Source organism: Triticum dicoccoides, chromosome 1B, assembly GCF_002162155.2.
Source record: "Triticum dicoccoides isolate Atlit2015 ecotype Zavitan chromosome 1B, WEW_v2.0, whole genome shotgun sequence".
Lineage (NCBI taxonomy): Eukaryota > Viridiplantae > Streptophyta > Magnoliopsida > Poales > Poaceae > Triticum > Triticum dicoccoides.
In genome coordinates, this window is record NC_041381.1 from 666,536,000 (window position 1) to 666,545,009 (window position 9,010).

Sequence of the window (9,010 nt, forward strand, 5' to 3'; positions counted from 1 at the left end):
AGAGGCGCCGTTCCTGCCGCTCCCCTCTTTATAAAGGGACGAGGGCAGGGCTCGGCCGCCCCTTTCAGCCAATCCGGCTCATTAAGGTGACAGCGGGCGAGGCCGTCGACCGCCCTCCCCGCCCAATTAAAGGCGCGTGGGTATCGACCCACGCGCGCATGTCTTCCCGTGCTCCACGCGCCTGTCACTCGCCCTGCGCCGTGCATGCAGTGTACGTGGCGCGGGGGACGGGCGTAATGGGACGCGTGGAGCGACTGTTCCCAGGTAAGGAGAGTAAATGAGCAGTAGCCCTGCGGTCTCGAAGAGACACGCAAGCCGCCTCTCTACTGTTTGCCGTGGATGACGCTAGCATGCTTCGATCACCATCACGCATAACCCCCACGTCACGCATTCAACGCGGGTCGTGAGGAAGCGCAGCGGATGAAAAGTTACTGCGGTAAAAACTGCCCCGCCTGCCCGCGCACTGTTTTTGGGCCTAGCCCAACAAACGCGCCGCGCTTATGTGTGGCCCAGGCCCGGGGGCTCCTGTCGGTGTACTAAAGTAGGGGCACTACTTTGTACCCCTTACTAAGTGCACGGGCAGTCAGAGCCGCGCCCACAACCACACTAGGCGAGGCAGAGGGAGGGGTTAAAGCCGCAGAACAGTCAAACACACTGCCAAGACCAAAATACCAAGAGGGCAAGGCGATCCTCCCCGGCAAGAGCCTTTCCGGGGCAGCTTCCGCAGCCCTGACAAGAGCCTTGTCAGGGCAACTTGCCCAGCCCCACACCAGCGGAACGCGCCACCCTTGAGACCAAGGTTCCAAACTTCATTGGAACCAGGGCTCGGGAGGCACTTCTGTGGTGGCATTCAGATCTTTGTGAAGACAAGAGACATTCCAAATCAGAGGAGGAATAGAAGGCGACGAACCTCGGCAAGATCCTTGCCAAGGAAGCCCACAAGACCACCGGCAACATCCTTGCCGGGGACGACTACGATGCCATGGCAAGACCCTTGCCGGGCCCCCGGCAAGGCCCTTGCCGAGGATGTCTGTGACATCTATAGCCAGGCCCGCGCCTGCCACGATCCCGCCACCACTCCCCATGCAGGTGCCAGCGCACTAGCTAGGCAGGCACCTGCGTGTCAACAGGAGGCTTCTAGGCCAACTCAGCAACGCCTATGTGGTAGGATGCAAATCTTGGTGAAGACTTCTCCACCGCGCCACCTCAGTTGCCAGCCAGCCTACATGGCATCACACGCCCCACTGGCTCGGACGCGTGTCGAAGCAGGGTGGAGCGGCGACAGATGGGATGGGTGTTCGCACTTAATGCGCCTTGTCCCGTATGGTTAACGATAGGATTAACCACAGTACCCCAATGCCACCTCCTGTGTGCCACTATGGCAAAGCCCTTGCCTATAAAAGGAGGCACAAGGCATCCAGGAGAAGGATTCGGACCCTTGGACAAGTTACACTCATTGTAGCTAGCTCAAGAGCAGCAAGAACACTCAAATAGATACACTAAGAAGGAGTAGAGTATTACGCACGTCGCGTCCCGAACCTGGGTAAACGACCCCTATGCTCTGAATTGGCCACCGATCCTGCTCTCCTCTCAACCCCGCGCCCCGCAACCATAGTAGGGATCCCGTTTTGATCCCATAGGTCTCGTTTCCACCGACACCTGGCGCCAGCACCACTGGTCTCCCCGGCAGGCCCCACCCACTTGAGGAATCTTTGCTCCTCTTCGGCCTCTTCAACCTCGTCCTCCATGGTGCCGCAGCTGCCAGCCTCCATGGCAAGATCTTCCTCCTTCGCCCTGGCGGCAATGTACGCCACCTCCTTGTTGGTAGTGGGGCAGATGAGCTCTGGCTCATCGCGGACAGTGCCCTCCGACAAGTTGTCAAAGAACTCCTACACCAACTCCGCCTTTGGCTCGACCCAGGTTGCATCCAGGCCATGGGCGTTGAAGGCGGAAATTGTGGCAATAATCTTGGTCAGGCGGGAGTTATTGCTCATTGGATTCAACCCTACCGACAACCTGAACGGGTGGCCGGTCTTGCCGGCCTTTGCGACCTTGCCGGTCCACTCGGTGTTGCCGACCTCATCCATCTTGAGCTGAAAGAGCCTCTGGCAGACGGACGCATGCTGCATCACCGTGAAGTTATGCTTCAAGCCAGGCGGAGCCTCATGATATCCGCTATGTTCCGGAAATCCCAAGCCGGCCTCCCCTTCTAATGCAAGGGAGCAATGTGGCAACGGATGAAGTCGGCCCCAACCATCTCCAGTGTGAGGCCGGCAAAGACGAGGTGAAGGATCCTGGTGGTGGCGGCCGTGAGCTTCCCATCGTCGGGGTCGAAGTCGCTCCAGCCGTCGCCACGGACCGACGGACTCCGACGGACCTCGCAGAAATGTCGTGGCTCCTTCTCTACAATCCAGCACCACCGGCCTCGCCATTCATCCCACCGCTCCTTCTGGAAACCTTTCAGGTATGCACCCTTGCATAGAGGTCTCGGGATATAAGCAATGGAGCCGGTAATGGCATCCCCTTGCTAGACCCGGGGAAAGAAATAGTGGCGAAAGAGCGCCGTGCTGGGGTAGAATCCGGCGAAGCCCTTGCAGAAATGGGCGAAAAGGGCCATGCACGCCACCGCATTCGGTGTGAAGTCTAGGAGATGGAAGCCATAGGTGTGCATGATGTCATTGAAGAAATTTGAGAAAGGAGGGGCAGGGGCCGTAGGAGAAGTAGTCGATGAAGAAAGGATAAATATCCGGGCCGGGCTTGGCGAAGGGAGCGGGGATGACCTTCATGGCAGGATGCCCCGTCGTCTCCTTCCCCCACAAGCACAGGAACTGGTCCTTGAGCATGAGCACGTCGAACGTCGGAGGAAATAGGGCATGCTTCTTCCGCATATTCACCAGCTCACTCTCCGGCACTTCTTTCCCCGCGGCAGCTTTAGCCGCTCCCTTTCCCTTGCCAGCTTTGGGCGCCATGGCGGCTAAGGAGGAACAGGGGTTCGAGGGGCGATGGAGGCGCGGTGGAGGCAAGCAGGGGCCCAGAGCTCTAGTTCGGATTTGGGGAAGAAGAGAGGAACAGCGGTTCTGAGATTGGGAGAAGCAGAGAAGGTAAATGAGCAGTGCCCCTACGGTTTTTCCTTTTTATGGGGAAGGCGCGGGCCAGCTCTTTACCATTTACTGTGGGGTGACGCATGCGTGCCACGCCCATCCCGTGCACGACCCCCATGTCACGCACTCGACGTAGGTTGTGGGGAAACACAACTAACAGAAAGATCGTGGCGGTTCGCCTCTCCCACGCCCGCCCAAGCACTGCTTTGGGTCTGGCCCAACTACGCCTTGCACTTATGTGTGGCCCAGGCCCAGGGGATCCTGTCGGTGTACAAAAGTGTGGGTACTTCTGTACCCCTTACTTGTACACGGACGGTCACAGTCACGCCTACAGCAGGGCTTGGCAAAGCAGAGGAGGACGGCACGAGGCAGGACAGGTACAAAGAATATCAAAACAGACGCTCAAGGTAACAAGCAGCAGAAGGCGAGCAGGGCCACGCCCGGCAACAGGCCTTGCCGAGGCGACCTACGAGGCCCTCGACAAGCTCCTTGTTGGGGCAGCTTGCGAAGAGACCAGCAGAGCCACCACCCTTGGGGTCGAGAGCTCTGACACCATCGACACTGTTAAGACCAATATTTGGAGAGCACATGCTTGGTAGCATGCAGCCCCTCATGAAGATTGGCAACCCACGAATCCACATGGGATTGGAAGACAAAGAACCCTGGCAAGACCCTTGCCGGGGATGACTCCAAGGCCCCCGGCAAGCCTTGCCGGGGACAATCGCTGGGCCACAGCTAGACCCGCGCCCGGCAAGGTTTCGCCACTTCACCACGACTCCAGTGCGGCCATAGGCATGCCAACTAAGCAGGCGCCTGCATGGCAGCATGTAGATCTTCGTGGGAACCTACCATTTCGCCAACACAGCAGCCAGTTGGCTAGCGTGGCGCTGCATGCCTTGTCGGCCCGGGCGCGTGGCGAGGCGAGGAGGAGCGGCGAAGGACGAGATGGCCTCTGTTCCCGCCCCCAATAAAGCGAGAAGACACGTAGGTAACGCATTAAATGCGCTTCTCCTATGTTGATCGAGCGATAAGCTCGTGTCATTGTAGCTTGCCACCTCCTGTGTGCCTCTGTGGCAACCCCTTTGTGTATAAAACGAGGCCCGAGGAGCACAGAGAGATGATTCAGACTTTTGGACAAAGCACGCACCGTAGCTAGTTCAAATGCTCAAGAATACACATATAACTAGCAAAAGCAGGACTAGGGTATTATGCATCTTTGCGGCCCGAACCTGGATAAAAATCCCATGTGTGCTAACGGTTCGACCTGCTCTTCGTGCAACTAAACCCCCGCCGAACGTAGAAGGGATCCTTGTGACCCCATAGGTGATCGGTTTCCCTGACACTATAGTTCCTTATGTTAAGAATGAACGTGTTCCTATTGCACCCATGCATGATAGTCCTATTATCTTTTTGAATTCTCCCAACTACACTATATCAAAGAAGTTTGCGCTTATTAAGGACTATATTGATGGGTTGCATTCTAGTATTGCACATGATTATTTTGATAGATATAATAGGCATGTTCTTGCTGCTCCTACTTGCAATTATTATGAGAGAGGAACTACATCTTCACCTCTCTATGTTTCCAATACAATAAAATTGCAAGAAATTGTTTATGTTATGTATCGGTCTTTACTATGTGTTCATGAATTGTTCTTTTATGATATGCCGATGCATAGGAAGAGAGTTAGACTTTGTTGTTGCATGATATATGTTACTTTGTGCTCACTACTAAATCAGAAATCATTGTTAATTAAAATTGGCTTTGATGTACCTTGGGATCCGGGTGGATCCATTACTTGAGCACTTTATGCCTATCTTAATGGATTTAAAGAAAGCGCTGCCAGGGAGACAACCCGGAAGTTTTAGAGAGTCATTTATTTCTATTGAGTTCTTTTAAAAAGTTTAAAAACAAAAAAATAAAGTGGGGAACCTAAAACTTTTTCAAAAATGTAAAGTGAAAGTAAGAAAGACGAACAGGTTGAAGTGGGGGACGTCCTTGAACTTTGTTCATGCCCATGGAAACTTTGCGAATCCCGATTACAGAAACTTTTCAACAAAAATAATTATCCCCTTGTCTAAATCCATTGTATTATAAAAATAATGTGCCAAGATTTTCCTTTAGGATGATTAGATTGCTTGTCTGGTCTGTTAGTGCAAAAACAGAAACTTTGGCTGTAGCGCGTGAATTTTCATTTTTTTTACTGGAACGTTGAATGTTTTTGAATTATTTACACAGTACTGCTATGCAAATTTTTTATTTTGTCCTAATTTTTCAAAAATATTGGAGTTAGAGAAGTATGGTAGATGTTCAGATTGCTACAGACTGTCCGATTTAAGACAGATTCTGTTTTTGATGCATTATTTTGCTAGTTTTGATGAAACTATCAATTTTATCGGTGGTATAAGGCATGGAGAAGTTACAATACAGTAGCTACAGTGCAAAAACAAAATATGAATGTGTTTTCAATAGTACTTAAAGTGATAATTTGCTTTATTATACTAACGGATCTCACGAGGGTTTTGTTAAGTTTTGTGTGATTGAAGTTTTCAACTTTTGGGTGAGATCATGATTGATGAAGGAATAAGGAGTGGTAAGAGCCTAAGATTCGGGATGCCCGAGCCGCCCCAAGGTAATATTCAAGGACTCCGAAGCAACTAAGCTTGGGGATGCCCCGAAAGGCATCCCCTCTTTCTTCTAATGATCATCGGTAATTTTACTTGTAGCTATATTTTTATTCGTCACATGATATGCGTAAATCTTGGAGCGTCTTTTGTGTTTATTTTTCATTTTTATTTTATGAACCATGCTGGTATGAGATAGTCCTTGGTTGATTTATAGAATGCTCTTTGCACTTCACTTATATCTTTTGAGTATGGCTTTATAGAATGCTTCATGTGCTTCAGTTATATCATTTGAAGTTTGGATTGCCTGTTTCCCTACACATGGAAAACCGCCATTTGTAGAATGCTCTTTTGCTTCACTTATATTTGTTAAAGCGTGGGCATATCTTTGGTAGACAAAATTAAACTCCCATGCTTCACTTATATCTATTTAGAGAGTCAACAGGAATTGGTCATTCACATGGTTAGTCATAAAATCCTACATAAAACTTGTAGATCACTGAATGTGGTATGTTTGATTCCTTGGAATTTGCAATATAAAGATGGTGATATTAGTGTCATGCTAGTGAGTAATTGTGGACTGGTAGAAATACTTGTGTTAAGGTTTGTGATTCCCGAAGCATGCACGTATGGTGAACTGTTATGTGATGAAGTCGGAGCATGATTTATTTTTTATTGTCTTCCTTATGAGTGGCGGTCGGGAGAGCGATGGTCTTTTCCTACCAATCTATCCCCCTAGGTGCATGCGTATAGTACTTTGTTTTGATGGCTAATAAATTTTTGCAATAAGTATGTGAGTTCTTTATGACTAATGTTGAGTCCATGGATTATACGCACTCTCACCCTTCCAACATTGCTAGCTTCTCTAGTACTGCGCAACTTTTGTCGGTGCAATAAGCCCACCATATACCCTTCCTCAAAACAACCACCATACCTACTTATCATGGCATTTCCATATCCATTCCGAGATATATTGACATGCAACTTTCATCATCATCATCATATACATGACCTGAGCATTCATTGTCATATTACTTTGCATGATCGTAATATAGCTAGCATGATATTTTCATGGCTTGTCCATTTTTTTGATATCTTTGCTATGCTAGATCATTGCACATCCTGGTACATTGCCAGAGCCATTCATATAGAGTCATACTTTTTTCTAGATACCGAGTTGTAAGTAGATAAAAGTGTGATGATCATTATTATTAGAGCATTGCCCTAGTGAGGAAAGGATGATGGAGATTGTGATTCCCCCACAAGTCGGGATGAGACTCCGGATGAAAAATAAAAAAATAAAAAAGCCAAAAAAGGAGAGGGCCAAAAAAATAAAAAAAATAAAAAAGTGAGAGAAAAAGAGAGAAGGGGCAATGTTACTATCCTTTTTCCACACTTGTCCTTCAAAGTAGCACCATGTTCTTCATATAGAGAGTCTCCTAAGCTATCACTTTCATATACTAGTGGGAATTTTCATTATAGAACTTGGCTTGTATATTCTGATGATGGGCTTCCTCAAATGCCCGAGGTCTTCATGAGCAAGCAAGTTGGATGCACGCCCACTTAGTTCCTGTTTGACCTTTCATACACTTATAGCTCTAGTGCATCTGTTGCATGGCAATCCCTACTCCTCGCGTTGACATCAATTGATGGGCATCTCCATAGCCCGTTGATTAGTCGCGTCGATGTGAGACTTTCTCCTTTTTTGTCTTCTCCACACAACCTCCACCATCATATTTTATTCCACCTATAGTGCTATCTCCATGGCTCATGCTCATGTATTGCGTGAAAGTTGAAAAGGCTTGAGAACATTAAAAGTATGAAAGAAGGCTTGTCATCGGGGTTGTGCATGATGAAATACTTTGTGTGGTGAAGATGGAGAATAGCCAGACTATATGATTTTGTAGGGATAACTTTCTTTGGCCATGTTATTTTGAAAAGACATGATTGCTTTATTAGTATGTTTGAAGTATTATTGTCTTAATGTCAAATGATAGACTATTGCTTTGAATCGCTCGTGTCGCCATGATTAGATTACATGATCAAGATTATGCTAGGTAGCATTCCACATCAAAAACTATATTTTCTATCATTTACCTATTCGAGGACGAGCATGAATTAAGCTTGGGGATGCTAATACGTCTCCATCGTATCTATAATTTTTTATTGTTTCATGCCATTATTCTACAACTTTCATATCCTTTTGGCAACTTTTTATAATATTTTTGGGACTAACATATTGATCCAGTGCCCAATGTAAGTTCCTGTTTGTTGCATGTTTTTTGTTTCACAGTAAATCCATATCAAACAGAGTCCAAACGCGATAAAAACTTACGAAGATTTTTTTGGAATATATGTGAATTTTGGGAATTCGAATCAACGCAAGATGATGCCCGAGGGGGCCACAAGGCAGGAGGGAGCGCCCCAGGGGGTAGGGCATGCCCTGGGCCCTTGTGGTCACCCCGTAATGCGGTTGGTGCCCTTCTTTCGCTGCAAGAAAGCTAATATCCGGATAAAACTCGTGTTAAAATTTCAGCCCAATCAGAGTTACGGATCTCCGGGAATTTAAGAAACGGTGAAAGGCCTTAATCTGAGAACACAGAAATAGAAGGAAACAGAGAGAGAGAGAGAGAGAGAGAGAGAGAGAGAGAGAGAGAGAGAGATCCAATCTCGGAGGGGCTCTCGCCCCTACGCCGCCATGGAGGCCATGGACTAAAGGGGAAACCCTTCTCCCATCTAGGGGGAAGGTCAAGGAAGAAGAAGAAGGAGGGGGATCTCTCCCCCTCTCTCCCGGTGGCACCGAAACACCTCCGGGGCCATCATCATGACGGCGATCTACACCAACAACTTCGCCACCGTCATCACCAACTCTCTCCGCTCTATGCAGTAGTGTAACTCCTCTTCTCCCCTCTGTAATCTCTACTTAAACATGGTGCTCAATGCTATATATTATTTCCCAATGATGCATGGCTATCCTATGATGTTTGAGTAGATCCATTTTGTCCTATGGGTTCATTGATGATCGTGATTGGTTTGAGTTGTGTGTTTTATTATTGGTGTTGTCCTATAGTGCTCTCCGTGTCGCGCAAGCATGAGGGATCCCCATTGTAGGGTTTGCAATATGTTCATGGTTTGCTCATTGTCTGTGTTGCGTGAGTGATAGAAACACAAACATGGATAAGTAGGTTATGGCGTATGGGAATAAAGGGGACTTGATACTTTAATGCTATGGTTGGGTTTTACCTTAATGATCTTTAGTAGTTACAGATGTTTGCTAGAGTTCC